The 17,004-nt window shown below is 34.1% G+C and overlaps 1 long non-coding RNA gene across 1 annotated transcript; it reads right to left on the bottom strand.

Moving 5' to 3' along the window:
- Positions 1–6,913: 6,913 nt before the first annotated feature.
- LOC149562645 (uncharacterized) lies at positions 6,914–13,622 on the bottom strand. Its single transcript, XR_016363511.1, has 2 exons — positions 13,506–13,622; positions 6,914–7,284 (listed from the first exon to the last, which is right to left on the bottom strand). It is a non-coding gene; the product is annotated as an uncharacterized LOC149562645 (long non-coding RNA).
- Positions 13,623–17,004: the final 3,382 nt, after the last annotated feature.

Below are 17,004 nucleotides of genomic sequence, written 5' to 3'. Positions count from 1 at the left end.
GAGGCGTCTTTGCTAGCAATTAGAGCATCCAAGAAACAAGGGTTGTCAAAACTGCACATGGAAGGGGATTCCCTTATTATTATTAAGACTATCATCAAAGACTCTTTAGAAGTGTGACACCTCCAAAACTTCATCAACAATATTATCCAAAAGTTGGTTTGATTACAAGATTTAAAAATCACACACATTTAAAGAGAGGGTATTAGTGAAGTGGACTGAATGTCTAATTGGGGTTTAAACTTGAGTATGAGGAATTTAGAATTAAAATTTTTTAAGTTCTAAACCCACATGATTTTGAGGAACAAATCTAAGTAAATATAATGGGTTAAAAAAAAAAGATAATAAGGGGGCAATTGATTCATGTTGTGATGTGTGTAGGTATAAGATTGATTATTGGTTGTTGGTTGTGGGGGGGGGGGGGGGGGGGGGGGGGGGGGCGGCATTGAATCAATAATCACTGAATTAACACTAACTTTCAGACTGTCTACCCATAAGATTCAAATTTCCCTATAATGATATTATCGGTTAAGTACACCAAAAATCACATAAAATAGTAAAAGTATCTACATAGTAGTAACACCAATATTTATCTCATGGAAACCCAATTTGGGTGAAAACCATAGTGTGAGAATGGTGTGCACAAATGTTGTACTCTTTTGGATTATGCTTTGTTAGGAGCTTTCCCAGTTGAGGGTTACAAAACATTGTCAAGTGTACCTTGTTACAAGATTTTCCTCTAGATTTGTTAGGATATGTACTTTGCTAAAGTATTTCAACACTCTAATCTTAGAATGCTACATTGTTAGAGGTTTTACAACAAATTGATTAAGGTGACCCTTTTAAGGAATTTAAACTGTTACAATGGTAAGAAGGTAACATAAACAAAAATGATCTGTAACTTGCACTTCCTTGATATATCAATTCCCTTAAAGCTCTTCAGTACAACAATATACCATTAATTATTCTTCTATAATTGCGACCCACTCTCTACTTCTCTCTTCCAATAGCTCTCTCACCAATCTTTTCACTACTTCCTTTCTTTCTAGCCACTTCCTCTAGTCACAATACTTTCTCTTCTTCTCCCTCTTCTTCTTTTGTATGTCACAAACCCTAAGCCTAGATCCAATGACCACAAAGAGATCTTTTGATCCTTGTAGAAACTTCCCAGACAATCTTTCTTTTCTTAACCTAAAACTTGATTTTTCCACTTCTTCAATAAAAGATTACTTTGCCAATAAGCCTTAATCTCTGATAGTCCAATAAGATAATTCACCACTTAAAATTGCTTCCATTGATTATTTTAGATGTTACCCTATAAGTCTCCTTTCTCAATTCCTTCTAGAATCCTTAGTGCCCCAAATAATGTATTTGCTAAAGATATGGTAACAAAATAAAATAATAAGCCAATACTTTTGACATCAATCACAAATAGTTTAACTAGCAAACACGTAATGCATAAGTTTTCTTTCTTCATCACCAACTTGTAACAACTTGTAGATTGGTTATGCCAACAATGTGTGCCACATGCATATATTAAATGGGGGATGGGAAGTGTCATCATTCAATTGTTTAGTACAGTTCCACTCATAGTTAGTTTTAATCCTTTTAATGAATTTATTTTCACGAAGGAAGTGTTGTCATCAGAGTAGCCTAGAAGAATGGAGTCATCCTTTGCTCTCACCTACAAGATTCAACAACACCCATTTCATGGGGTAGCCAAGAAATAATTGTTAGATTGTCGCAACTGATCAGGAAAGTATTGTATACTCACCATGCATCCTCGTTGGGGACAATATGCTTAAATAAAGAACAATGACATGGAGTTGGACTTTCAAACCCCACTTGCAAGTAACTTAATTCTTTATTTTCTCTTAGATTATAGCTCATAACTAAGCCTCTGATAGCTCAAAACAACCAGGATTTGAAAAGAAAGAAACCTATGAAAATAAAACTAAAAACTTAAAAAATACAACAAAAAATTAAACAAGGACTTAATATTTCCAAAAATCAACATGACTTGCAGTCAATAAAGAAAGGATCAATTTTGCAAGAAAGACTTGACAAAAATATCTGAAAGTGGCACTTGTGGATGGGAAACTCATGCCAATTCATGGTATAATCAATTGTCTTTAAAATAAATATTAAGTGTACCTAACTTAGAGTCTATGAATTCATGAAAAATTACATAGGGTTGTCCAATTTTGCAAATGCAATATTGCAAAAAACAAGAACATTTTTTTGAATAAATTCATAGTTAAAGATAAGAGGAATTAAAGTTAATTATTTAATTGGAAAGAAAGGATTTAAAAAAAAAAATAGTTAATAATTGTCCCTCTAATATAATTCCATGCAAAAGCTAATAACATGAGCATTATTTGCATAGGTAATATATAAGAGCTATAAGGAATAATTTTCTTCTATTTTGTTTCAATTTGTATACATATTAGGGTATTAATGACAAATTTTGTATGAGTTGTAAGGGAATACTCCATGTCTAATGTATTAAAAAATAAAAATTGCTTTGGTATTCTTTATAATTTATAGCTTTTATACTAAATGATTTCATGGCTAATAAATTAACTTACCTTTTCTTACTAATAAGTGTAATGTAATTCAATTGATAGTTGCCCGATACTCCAAGATTTAATTTTGTTGATTTGTACACATATCCCTACCTTGAATGATACATCAAAACTATGTCAATTTATCAAGTACTTGTACCTTATCTTCAATGTAAAATTGACACCCTATTAGTACGATAAATGAAACCCACAATGATTCTTCCCTTGGGCAAAATAGGTATGTATGTATTGCACCTTCCTTTGATAAGAGATGCCATGCCACAATGAGAAGATGAAACCTATAATTTCCCTTTGATGTGTCATTATCACTTGTAGATGCTGTGTACTTTTTTTGCAAGAGGGAGTCATGTATATCCTTTAGAGCATTAAGTGTAGATGTAAGTATGTCTATTTTAGTAGATCTTCCTATATAGGAAACTTGGAAAATATCTCAAAGTTTTAAAAATAGGAAACCCTAAGGTCCCATAGTCCATGAATATATCAATTAATAAAAGAATTAGGGGATGATTACCCAAATGCAACCACTTTGTAGGTTTCAATATTCTTTATGCAAGCATTTAGGAACTCTTAATTAGGTTTACCCACCAATTCAACTTATAATTATGGATCTTGTAACACTTCATTTGGCCTTATCCTTTATATATTTAATCTTCTCAATTATTCTCATTGCATATGCCATAGAGTGAATGATTTACATGTATTACTGTATGAACTAATTCTAAAAAATTGGCATAGAGTCAAATCTTTCCTTTGTCTTCTGATCTAGTCTAGACAGTAATATAAACAAATGTTTGGCCCTCCTTAATATCTGTGTGTGTGCCCAATATATGTTATATATATGACCTAAAGGTCTGATTTTTTGTTCTATAGTAGGGAAGGGCACTTCATCCAGTCCTTTTACAGAGCTCAATCAATCAATTCTTAATCTAACCTTGCAGAGGCTTAATATTATGAAATAGTCACCCTCATTTCCAAGAATTTCTATAGAAATCGATTCCCCCCTTTCAAGGTTGACCATTTCTTGCAAGTTTGTAACCTTCTTCCTATACTTTGTTAAATATTAATTAAATGAACTTACTTCCTTGATGATGCTTATTAGTGTATTCATGGCCTTAAAGTAGGAATACATTAACTCAAATAGAAACCATAGATTTTATATAACTTTTCTACCATGCATAGGTAAATAATGGTGGTCTTTTGATTTATTACTTGAAGGGAATTTATTTCTTCTTGTTGTGTTAAGGAAGAGCAAAAGTACTAGGGTTATGTGATGTGTGAGAAACAAATGACTTCCTTATAAATTCCTTAGATTAGACCAATTGAGCCTTTTATTCCTATTTTTATTTGTAATACCATTAAATTCATTAAGATTCCCAGATTTATTTTATCTTCCTAAATTAATTTCGTTTATACTATAGTCATCGAGAGTCACCTCTTTTTTATCTTTATCATGAGGACCAATTGTTATTTGTTCCAATATTTCTCTATGCATTCATACTTGTGGTGTATATGAAGCATGCCTAATTTTATTTCAACAAAGGAGTAATATATTCTATTAGATCTTGAAGTGTCATGTCTACACTGTTGGTCATTACTTTCTTGTGAATTCAACCTATATTCATTGTATTCAAGTAACTACATGGAGTTGAGGCATGGGAGTGATTCTAAAGTAGTCTTTTCTCATGTTGAAGATTTAGTAGGAAAGGGGGATATGTTGTTTATTTCCCTTGGTACATATTTCTCTAGAGGAAGTGATGGGCTTGACGATGTATGAATGATATTATTCACTAAGGCTTCCACTTCTATTTGAGCCTTGGCCATCTCTTCCATTTATGTCTACATTTCCTCCTCCTATTATTTATAAATTTCCTCCTCATATCATTCACAAAGTTCCTCCTCTTGTTTTCTAGGGGGATCATCCAACATCCTTCTCTTTGTAGCCTCAAGCTTCCTTTTATTGAGTTCATCTTGCTTCCTCTTCTCTACACTTTCCTTGTGAGATATTTAGGATATCCTACTCCTTCCTATTTTTTTATCTCAATGAAGTGATTTTTTTTGTCTCTGTATCTCTCTTCTAGTTACTTCTTTTCATATTACTTCTCTTCTCTTCTCTTCTTTTCATTTAAAGCCTTGGTCATCTCTTCTATTTCTTTCTACATTTCCTCCTCCTGTTATTTATAAAGTTCCTCCTCCTATCATTCACAAAGTTCTTCCTTTGTGCCCTCCCCCTTCCTCTTCCTATCCACTCCTCCTCCTTCATCCCCCCTTTGCCACTCCCCTCTAACCTAACTCATCTTTTTTCTCCCCCTCTTAATGTCCTTCCCCTCCTCTCCATCTGCATCTTCCCCCTCTCCTCCTCTAACCCCTTATCCTCCTTATCTCCCCCCATACCCCTTTGTCTCCTCTCACTTCTTCTCCCTCTTCCTCCCTCTGACTCTAACTCCCTCTACCCCTTACTTCTTCATCCCCTTCCCCTCCGCTTCTTCCTCCCCATAGCCCCTCTTCTTACCCCCTCCCCCTTCTTTCCCCTCCTCTAACTGCCTCTTCCTCTCCCTTATCCCCTTCTCCCCATCTACCTCTTCCTCCTCACCACCCCCTCTTCCCCCTCTACCTCTTTCTTCCCCCCACCCCCTCCTCCTCCTTTGTCCCCTCCCCCTTACTCTTCCTATCCACTCGACCCCTTTGTCCCCCCTCTGTCACTTCCCCCTAGCCCCTCATCCTTTATCTCCCTCTCCCCATCTCCTCTCCCTCCTCTCCATATGCCTCTCCCCCCCTCATCCTCCTCATCTTTCCTTGCTCCTCTCCCCCTGCCCCTTTGTCCCCTCCCTTTTCCTCCCCTCTGACTCTAACTCCTACTACCCCCTCCTACTCCTGCATTCCCTTTCCCTCTACTTCTTCCTCCCCCTAGCCACTCCTCCATCATCTTCTCCTCTCTCCCTACCCCCTCCTCCTTTTCTCCCTCTCCCTACCTCTTCCTCTCCCACTCTATCCCCTCCTCCTTCTTTTCCCCCTCTCCCGCTCTACCTCTTCCTTCTCACCACCCCCTCTACCTCATCCCCCTCCTTAGTCCCCTCCTCCTTCCTCTTCCTATCCACTCCCCTTTGTCCCCCCTCTGCCACTTACCCCTACCCCCTCATCCTTTGTCTCCACCTTTTATCTACTCCCCCTCCTTGTCTAACCTCTCCTCCCACTACCTCATCATCCTTCATCTTCCCCCCTTCATCTCCACTCCCTCCTCCTTCATCCCCCCTCTGCCACTTCCCCCTAACCCCTCATCCTTCATCTTCCCCACCACCACTCCTCATCCTTTGTTATCCCCTCCTACTCCTTTTATCATCATCCCCATCGCCACTCCTCATCCTTTGCCACCCCCTTCCGGTCCATCATCCCCTTCCCCTCTGCCTCTTACTCCCCCTAGCCACTCCTCCATTGTCTTCTCCCCTCCCCCTCCCTCCTCTCCCTACCTCTTCCTCCTCACCACCCCTTCCACTCCCTCCTCCTCCCTCTTCCTATCCACTCCTACTTCGTTCCCTCCCCTTCAACTCCCCTCCACTCGCTAGTACAAAAACAACAATAGGTGACTAAATAAACTATTAAAAATCGTAGATATATGACCAATTTTCATCACATGACCATTGGTAGTTTATTTCTAGTCATAAAAATCACTACCAAATTTATAACTAAACTATTTCAACTATTAATTTGGTCATTGATTTGGTGGTTGATTGTTATCAAATAATAGTTTATTTGGTACTTTATTTGGTAATTTATTTGGTAGCTGATTATTATTAAATAGTAGTATATTTGATAGTATATTTGGTGGTTGATTGGTAGTATATTTGGTAATATATTTGGTAGCTGATTTGATAGTATATTTATTAGGTAATTTTCTAATATATTTGGTAGTTGATTTGATGGTATATTTGGTAGTTGATTTGATACTATATTTGGTAGTTTATTAAGTAGTTGATTTTGTAGTTGATTCAATAGTTGAATTGGTAGGTGATTTGGTAGCATATTTGGTAGTATATTTAGTAGTTGATTTGACAGTTAGCTAATCATTTATTTGATAGTTAATTTGGTCTTTTTTTTTGTTCATCTCCATTAATGAGTACTAAATATAGTTATGAAATGAATAATTTATTCAATATCATAAATTTTAAAATACAAATATTACACATGACAAAGACTAATATAAAAAGATTGATTCAAGATCATGATAAAAAGAAACGTAACTTGAGATTAAAAAAATTAATGCGAATATATATAAGTAATAATATGTCAAAATTGTCTAAAGAGTATCTATGTAAGTATTGGAAAAAGTGTCAAAATTATCTAACCATTTCCAATTCTATCAAATACACCTCAAAAATTAAAATATTTAAATGACACATTCAAAATACTACAATATAAAACAATGAACCAAAGTTTCTAACAAATAACACATTGATAAGCTATCTCATTTTCTCCAAACACTTCAATGGCCACCATGTGAAGGTTCCCTCTTTCTCGTTGAGACAAGAAATTCCATCTATTTTATCTTCATAAGCAATCGGTATATTACTTGTGAATGTTATAATGTTTACATTGGCATCTCCAATTCCATTCAAATTTTCTCCATGTAAAATAGACAAGGAGTGAATAATCCTAGTACCAGAAGCAGAACCATCATATGGATCCAAAACTTTAACTTTATCCACTTCTTTGAGTTTATCAAAAGATTTTTGCAAAAATAAAATAAAATGTTAGATTGCATAGGTAATGGAATGTCAAAAATATAAAATGCACTATTAATTTAGTACTTATGATAAAGATTCATTTTTCATTGCTAAAGGTAAAATATTCTTTTAAAAAATTAACAGAACTCAGATAATGTTAAATAAATTAATAATATTGGGATTTTGATCATGAGATTCATGGAAATGACTTATGAAAGACTATGAACAAGAATGTATTATGGTAAGTAGTTAAGGTCCTTGAATTATGAGGCAATAATAAGGCAATAATAACCATTAAAGTTGATTATGAATATGCATTTGTGTACATGTAGTTAAACATTTATGCAATTTCATGGCTATTTCTAGTTATGAAACAACTAAAAATTATATCCAAATTAAGGAAATGTAAAGTTTTATAGAACTCACATCAACTTTACCGCTCCTAGTACTGTAAATATTACATGCATCCTCTTCAAAATCAGCATAATCACTATCAACATTTCATTTTCCTTTTTTTTTTTATATGATTGCTCTACATGTGGTTTAATCATCATGCAATGTTAATATAATTCAAGTAAAGAATGCAAAAGCTTAAATATTTTTCCACAACAATTATTATATTACCTCAACTTCAGCACAACTATGATTGTGCTGCAAATTATTATCCATTAGTTCATCATGATTGCTATCAATATTAGCAGCTCCATTGCGATCAAGGTATTTTTTGTTTTTGCATTACTTTGATAAAATTATTCTGCATGTAGTTAAAATGATTCTGCATCTAATTTGAACCATATATTCTTTCTCTTCATTTTCTAATGTCCAAAAAATCAATAATATATAAATTAGTAAGTTCAGACAACCATTATTAACCATAACGAAAATTGCATAAATACAACTTTAGTAAAATCCTCATATCAACTTGCATGACTTGTTCAATAAGAAAGAAAGAATGTCCTAATCAACAATGGCTCATGGATGCTGGAAATAGAGGATTACATAGTAGAAGGAATCACATAAGCAATACAAGAGAATGAAGGCTAATGCCGGTTTAGAACAGATTTCCACATGGAATTTATAACAATTTTGTTGTTAAATAGTGATGCTTACTATTAAATTCTGTTGTCATTGATGTCAAAAGTTTGATGAAGTCTATTATTGATACGACGATGATTAATATCAAGAACAAGCTATACCTACTATGCACTGATTACAATGATGAATATGCATATTGATTGAAGTGAAGGTTGCAGTTATAAGGTAAATTGAACAACTAATTAGAATATCCATTGAAAATATTAATATATGAATAGAAAATTATACAATTCCATAAGCAATATGAGCATTGATGTATGTTCTCATTGTAGTTTGGAAAGAGAAAGAAACTATGAGCTATCTATTCTACAAACAACATGCCAAGAATAGTAAGCAGTAATAGAATTCCATATTTTGGTAATTATTTTTAATAATGTATAGGCTTCATATTTTAAATATCATAAAGTCTGATCTTTTACTCATATATACAACCTGACTATGATCTGTGTCTTCAATGGTTTTGTTTTGAAACAGACATACATGCCTTGTATTTTAAGGTTTTTACAGATTAATTTTGACATTTGGTTAGCACACTGATGACATTTGTTTTGAAATAGACATATACTAATGACAAATGAGTTAGCACAACATGAAAGTGGAATCTTCTTTAATGCAAGTTAAAGATAGCAGAAGTTTCAAACATTTCATTTTGCAGTAACATGAATATTAACAGTTCAATATAGGTCTCCAGCAGTATTATGAGATACAAATCTGAACCCACTTCATTTCTTACTAGTTTGGTCCAGTTCTAGTGTATCTCAATCAAATGGGTCTGCTGAAAAGGAATGTAGAGGGAATCAGTATAGCAGCTTCAATGGGGCTAGTTAAAAGGATCGAGGATGTAGGAAAGCATCATCCTCTTCAATACTTGTGAATAGACCTAAGGACTTTTTTGAGACTTATGAATGCAATTTCTAATACTCCGAGGGAGCAACTAGAGTTTTTTGACACTAAAGGATCCTGATCAGAAGGAAGCAATGTGGCTTCAGATGCTTCTCAATAGCTTGTTTGGATAACCTTTGGTTTCTACTATTATTTACTGTGATGATAAGTTACATGCTTGTGAGCTTAGGATTTCAAGTTTGGCAAGATATGAACTGATAAGTAGGAGGTATTTTTCACAGCAAGTCAAATTGTGATATTGCTATCAAGATTTAACTGTGTAGTTTTTGAGTCAAACTCATTGACCCATGTTTCATAAGTAGTGGTTTACACAAACCCATCTTTCATGACAATAAATGGAACACTTGGCACTCATTGAATCTAAAAAAAGTTTAACTGTTGAATTTGATAGTCACACCCCCTTTCATCTCTTCTTAAAAACAACTTGGTAGTCGCACCCCCTTTCAACAGACCACATCAAATGCATATGTGCCGATGCATTCCTTTAATCATACTAGTGTCTCAGATAGTGCACCCAAATATTCTTCAAACACGGGGTATATAGGAGGCATGGCCTTTGATTTCTTGAAAATAATCTAACCACCTGCAGTCTTTATCGATCCCACTATGAAGATTGGTCCACAACTCTCCAATTTTGTTTATAGATGATTAAACGACACCAGAAATAAGTTCAGACATCTCAATCACCCATTACTATTGTTGCATCTAATACTGAAGTCACTGTCTTTTGTCACGGGACTAGGATACTCCGATCACTTGACATATTTGGTGTTCTCTCATTTTCATACCCGTCCGAACTATGACGTATGTGAGAATTTGAATTGTGTTTTGCGTTAGCAACTTGTGGATTCAATATCCACTGACGATATAGTGTGACTAGACTTCAGATGTTGTTGTGGAAGGCTGGGAGCCCATACTAGCAGAATTTCCTGTGTTTCCTTCTAATTCATCATTCCCTGAATCGTCATCATAATTGCATTGTGAATTTACGTTGACGTTGGATGCACAGGCTATTGGTAAACATTTTCAACACTAGCTGCTATAATCACAGAATCCTCTTTTTAATTGGAACTGAATGACAATTTTGCTGCATATTCCTTCCATAACTTCACAATCACACTGCACTTTTATTAATCCTTCTCCATTGTCTATATTATGTGAAGCTTTTGAAACTTCATTCTTCTACTATCACTGATGTATGTGAAACTTCACCGAATCATGTTATTTTGTATTAGCTGTTGTATGTTTCTTCAGTCAAATTGTGATATTGTTATCAGGATTCAACTATGTAGTTTTCGAGTCAAACTCATTGACCCATATTTCATGAGTAGTGATTTATACAAACCCATTTTTCATGACAATAAATGGAACAATTAGCACTCATTGAACCTAACTTTCTAATTTTTCATACTGTGCCATGAAATCTTAACTTCTTAGATACCATCATCATCATCGTCACCCCAATATATTTGTATCTGAAGCTTAACTCATGAGTGCAATCATTAGCAGAACCAATGAAGAAAACCTCATGATCCCACATAATTTGTTGATATGATGTCTAGAAAGGTGCAGCTGAATAATTTTTTCTATTTCTAGACTGTTCAAAGACCTACTTTATCTGTAGAAACCTTTAAAACTTGCAAATGGATACGCACAAATTCCATAGTATCCAGTATGTTCATTTTTGAACAAATACCAAATCAATGACCATATTTACCGAAGCAATTGGATTTCAACAGAATTTGTGCCCATTCAGATAAATCCCAAGTTTTATGAGATCTTATAGAAAAACTAGATTATGTTTTGTTAAATATAAAATCAATGACTGTTTTTACCAAAGCAATCGACAATCTGACACAAATTATGTCTGCAAGCTATCTTCCTCTCGTATATTCAGATAAATCCCAGTTTTATGAGATTTTATAGAGAAGGCATATTCAGTTAGGGGGGGCGGTCTTCAAATGGGGCTTATCTCATGGGAAACCATGTAGAGCAAGGTTACGTGCATGCAGATTTAGATTTACTTAGTTTCAATGGCAATGACATCATCAATGTTCAATGGGGTATCTATAGATCTGTATAATCTTCTGTTTAAAATATTAGTTGTTCTGATGGCATCTTATTATCAAGCTTTGGTGGCTCTAGTTCTGTTTTGTTAAATATATAGATTCATAAACAAGATCAATTATCTTGTCAACTTGATAAGCAGAACAAAAGCACAACTGGATCAGATTATTATACGTGGCAAATACGAGAATCAGAGTAAAGACCATGGTCAAGAAAAGTTGTAAAAGCCTTGGTTTGGTAAGGGGATTTTTCCTAATATTTTGACAATTGTTAAAACATGAGAGGCATTTCATTTTACTTTATTTTGCTTGAAGGGAACCTTTACTTCCAGCATAAGCTAATTATTCTTTCTTGCTTGTCAGACCTGACTTGAAGGAAATATCTATTACTCTAGGAGGGAAAAGTTGGCATGATATGTTTTCATGTTATTTGGTAGAAGCGATAGGTCTTGTTCTTTGCTTGTAGTAGATGACCAAAGGTTTTGATTTATCCTACGCAATCCATGGTTTTCATCAAGAAACATTAAAAAAGATCAGATGTTTAATAGTTTGATTCTATTGTACCCTGAACAGAGGGAAGTGACTAAAAAAAATCAAATCAAGATTTGTAATCTGCAAAAATGGATCAAGATTATGAAAGTATTTCTCATTGCTAATTAAAGCACTCTAGAAAGAAAATATTTTCATGTTAGCAGTTAGAGCATCCAATCAAACCAACAAATTCTATAAAATAGAGGACTGGGCAGGACCTACATAATATGATTCCCTTCTTGGTACTTCACCTTTTCAAAAAACTTAAGGGGGGAATATGAATTCCTTCACTGGAATTACTTTGAATAGAAAATGAATTTAACAAGGCTTATCTATATAGGGGTATTTGGATCATTGCTGTTGGTACTTCCTGAGAAGCTGCCATCTTTGGGGCAAGGTTGTGACAGATGTTGCATCAACAGATTCTGGATCTGGATCACAGCCACTAGTGTAAAGGAAGATGTAGTACCCGGATTCTCTTTAGTTGGTCTCTCTCCATGTCAATATGTATTATAAAAGTAGTGGTATTGTATAAAAGTGTTGCATGAAATGGTTGGACAGACTGTAGATGCCTTGAGAGTGGGATTAGATAAGAGTTACTGACAATGATTGGCAGTCTACAGTAAATAATTTGAGAAGGAAAGAAAATAAAATGTCAAGGCTTGGTATTTGAGCATGAGGTTTAGTGCAATGGTCACCAAGGACAGAAGACTATCATATAAAGTCAGAATCAAAATGTTCTTTACTTGAAGAGTAGTGTAAATAGATATATGCATGCTATATTAAAAGAAATGCAACCTATGGCAAGAAATGCAACTATTTTATGTTTTAATAGCTTGTAATAGTTCAGTTTTGGTAGCAGACATGAGGCTCTGGCAATTCAATGTGGTTGCAGGACAGGGAGACAAGGCCCTGATCCTACTCCAATACAAATGTGAGACAGAGAAACTCTTTGTAGAGGAAATCTCATCCATGGTATTGACCAAAATGAAGGAGATTGCTGAATCCTTTTTGGGAAAAATAGGAAAAAATGCAGTCATCGCAGCTCCTACATACTTCAACGATATATAGAGGCAATCTACCAAGGGCACTGGGGCCAGTTTAGGGCTAAATATCATGAGAAATATCAGTGAGCCCACTGTGGCAGCCATAGCCTATGGCCTTGACCAATAGAGCCAGACAAGCAGTGAGAGAAAAAAGTATACTTATTTTCGATCTTGGAGGAGGGACATTCAATGTATCAATCCTAACCTGAGCTGAAGGAGTCTTTGAAGTGAAAGCCATGACAGCGGATACACATCTTGGTAGTGAAGAATTTGACAATAGGATGGTGAATCACTTTGTCCAGGACTTGAAAGAAAAGTAGCACATGAGTGCCAATGCTAAGGCAATGCGATGCATTAAGAATGTGTGTGAGAGAGCCGAAAGAACACTGCCTAATACTACTCAGACTGCCAATAGCTGTAAGGCAACCTCTAACTAAAACCCTTCTTGTAAACCATCTTATACTAAAAGATATTGTCAGATTTAATTTAGGTTCAATTCAGTGTGTATAGAAACTGCAATTTTGACAACCTATGAAGATTTTAAGAAAAGAAATGCTAACTCACCTAGTTATGAATGAGGCAAGAAGGTCAAATGAATTGCAAAACTCTATTCTGCTATCTTCGGACCTTTGAAGACATTGAGGAATCGCGCGCCCTTTTCGAATAGCACCAATCTATCCCTGAATGAGAGAGAATGTGAAATTTTTTCCCTTTCATATATAAGGGCTTCTAAAAGGGCCAATAATAATTAATTTTATTTATTTATTTTCTAAATTTTTTTCAATTATGGCCCTTGTGCAAAGCATTTCACAACAACTTTCTTACATAGTGGTCATTTTATTTATTTTTATTTTTATCAATTTGTTTATTATTTTTTTATAGGCCAGATATATCTTATAATTTTTTACTTTAATTATTAATTATTAATTTATTATCAATCAATAATGTAGTTTTATTTATTTATTTATTTGATAAGTATCAAAAGCTGATCTTATATATTTTCACATTATTTCTAAATTAATTGATCCTATTGTTATTAATTTTGAAAACTTGCATCTTTTTACTTTAATTTTAAACAAATTAAATTTTATTTTCCATCAGTTAATATAAGTTCATTTTTTTTTCATCTTTTGTATACATTTATCTTGTTATGAGTTATATTTATTGTTTATTGTTTATTTGAAATTCATGTTGTGTTTTGTAACAAATTTTTTAATAAAGAAGTGATTGACTCGTAATACTTTTCTAATGGAGTGTGTGGGTGTGATTTCTTAGGTGGTTTTAGATTTATTCTACCATGATTTTATCTTAATATACTTATATAGTAGTATTTGGTATGTATTTTTTTGCATTTGGTATGTTTGTTTGTGCAATTATTGTTACTAATCATACTTATTCTTGCCTTTGTGATATATTGTCATATTTTATTAGATTTTATTTTCATATTTAATTTACTGATTTATAATTTTTTGTGTAACCAATCACTATAGTACTATATTGAAAAGAATGAAAGTGTGTTCCTTCCTCTTAAATCTCCTTTGGCTAATGGCTAAGTGAAAATGCTTATGAAAATTAGGAAAGTTTTTTGATCTTCCCTTGTCTTCATTAATGTGTGTGATCTATGGATGGAAAAATATTTTTAAAATGGTTAATGAGAAATAATAATTTTCTATTTTAATTGCGAGTTACATTTGATTGTGAGACATGGTTATAAATTTTAAGAATATAAGATTTGTTATAGTGTATCAATTTTGGAATTCATTTTATCATATGATCTATAGTTGAAAATCTAATAGTTTGATGAAAGTTGTCTAGTATTGATAATGAATTATATTGGACCATAATCCATTATAACAACTCTAAAACATGGCAATTGAGTTGTTGTATATTGCCTATTATGATGTGCATTTAATGACTCCAATCCAAAATAAATAAATTTACTTACATGAAGTGGATTGGTTTCCAATCTATCAACAACATGGAATACATTTTTTAAAATGTTATTTATGTTTTGATGCAAAGTAAGATAAATAGTAAATGACAATTATTAAAATATTATATTTGCTATTATTTAACTATAGAACTTATATTATAAATATTATCTATTTTTATATATCCATAAATAAATAAATAATTAAATATTAACAAAAATATTATGTAATTAATATTTATACTATATAGTTAGTTACACATTTTTACATATTCATTTAATATTTTAAATTTTTAATAATTTTATTTGTTTTTTCTATATTTTGAGGAGTTTGAGAGCATATTGGGCTGATTTTGAGTTTAATATAATTTTATAGGACATTCAAGGAAGTTAATTTATAATGATGTATTGATAGCACAGAAGCTCCATCAATAAGTAATAAAACTCACAAAAAAATTAATGAATGTATTAAAATGATAAAAAGAAATCATTGATCATTCATTTAGTCATTTCTTTGGGTGAATAATTATTAGTGACCAATTATTCAATCATTTATTTGATCATTTATTTAGTCACTTATCTTTGTTCAACCTTTTGATTTCATTAGATGACCAAATTAGTCATTTATTTAGTCACTTATACTCATAAATTAGAAAACATTACTAGAATTTGATCAATTTTAGTCACGTTACCAAAAAATTTAGTATTGTCACTAAAATTTTTGATCACATGGTCATTTATTTTCCAAAATTCTAGTAGTGACTTATCCCTACCCCCTCATCCTTCGTCTCGCCCCTTTCATCTTCTCCCCCTCCTAATCTAACCCCTCTTCCTACTAACCCCTCATCCTTCATCCTCTCCCCCCCACCCTTCATCTACCCTACCCCCTCCTCTAACCCCTCTTTACCCTACCCCCTCATCCTTCATCTCCCCCCTTCATCTCCACCCCCTCCTTCTCCTTCATCTCCCCCCCCCCCCCTTCCTCTTCCTATCCATTGCTTCCCTTCATCCCCCCTCTACCACTTCCCCCTACCCTCTCATCCTTCGCCCCCCCACCCCCCCTCTCATCCTTATCTTCCCCATTGCCACTCCTTTTGCTCCTTTATCCCCTTCCTCTCTACCTCTTCCTCCCCCACCCCCTCCTTTCCCCTCTCTCCCTACCTCTTCCTCTCCCACTCTACCCCCTTGGTGCAGGAGCACCTATACCTTGACTCTCCAAGGCATCCAGCCCTACAAGGTCTTCATGAGATTCACTCAAAGGCATTTATGCCTAAGACTCTTATATAGCTTTTAGAAGTTGTTTTCTCATTTAAATAAGCCTACTTGTAAGGCCTAGTCACCATTGGTGTTTTATAAACCATTGGCTTTTGACTATGGTCATCGCGCACATCTTAGTCCTAAGATAGGTTAGGTGTGTTCTTAGGCTTTGAAATATATTTTAGGTCCCTAGGATACTAAAGGAAGCTCCTAGCATGGTAAAAGTGCACATTTTGCATAAACTAAAAAATGTTGCACCTTACAACAAAAGTTGTCAACTATTGCATAATAACCTCTCAAAGGTCACAAACATTGAAAATTGGTTGGATTAGTTGCGAAAGGTCTTCATATAGCCCTTTCAGGTAGGTGGAAGACATAGAATGTAATTCTGCAATTGAAATCAATAAAAACTCCCTATTTTCCTTGTAATTTGACTACAACACGTGTGTGTACAAACTGGTATAGATTGGAGGAAAAAAATGAATTATTGAACCAATATCTAGGATGATTTAGGAAGGAAATGTAATTGGTTTGAAGAGTTGAAGTGGTCTGAGTAAAAAGATATAAAATCTCTCTTGAGTGCACCAAAACCCTCCATTCATTGGCAATTTTTGGCAAAAATACCCTAACTTGCTTTTCCACCATGGGGATTCCTTGTCACTCAGTAAAATGAAAGTTAGGGGGGTGTACTATAGAATTAAATAAGGATGGGAGATGGGGATTAAGTTTTCTATTTTTGCAACCCAACCCTAGGTCAAACATCTCTATGTGTTTGGTTCAGGACAACATAGATTGAAGTGACAGAAGCACTTTGGTGATGGATAAATCAAGTCTGATGGTGGATTGTAGTCTCTTATAGATCCCTCCAAGTATCTC

This window comes from Cupressus sempervirens, chromosome 4 (genome assembly GCF_028749045.1).
Source record: "Cupressus sempervirens isolate cs-2001-9-10 chromosome 4, ASM2874904v1, whole genome shotgun sequence".
Classification (NCBI taxonomy): domain Eukaryota; kingdom Viridiplantae; phylum Streptophyta; class Pinopsida; order Cupressales; family Cupressaceae; genus Cupressus; species Cupressus sempervirens.
Note: the sequence above shows the minus strand (reverse complement) of the source record. Positions and strands in the feature narration are given on the sequence as shown.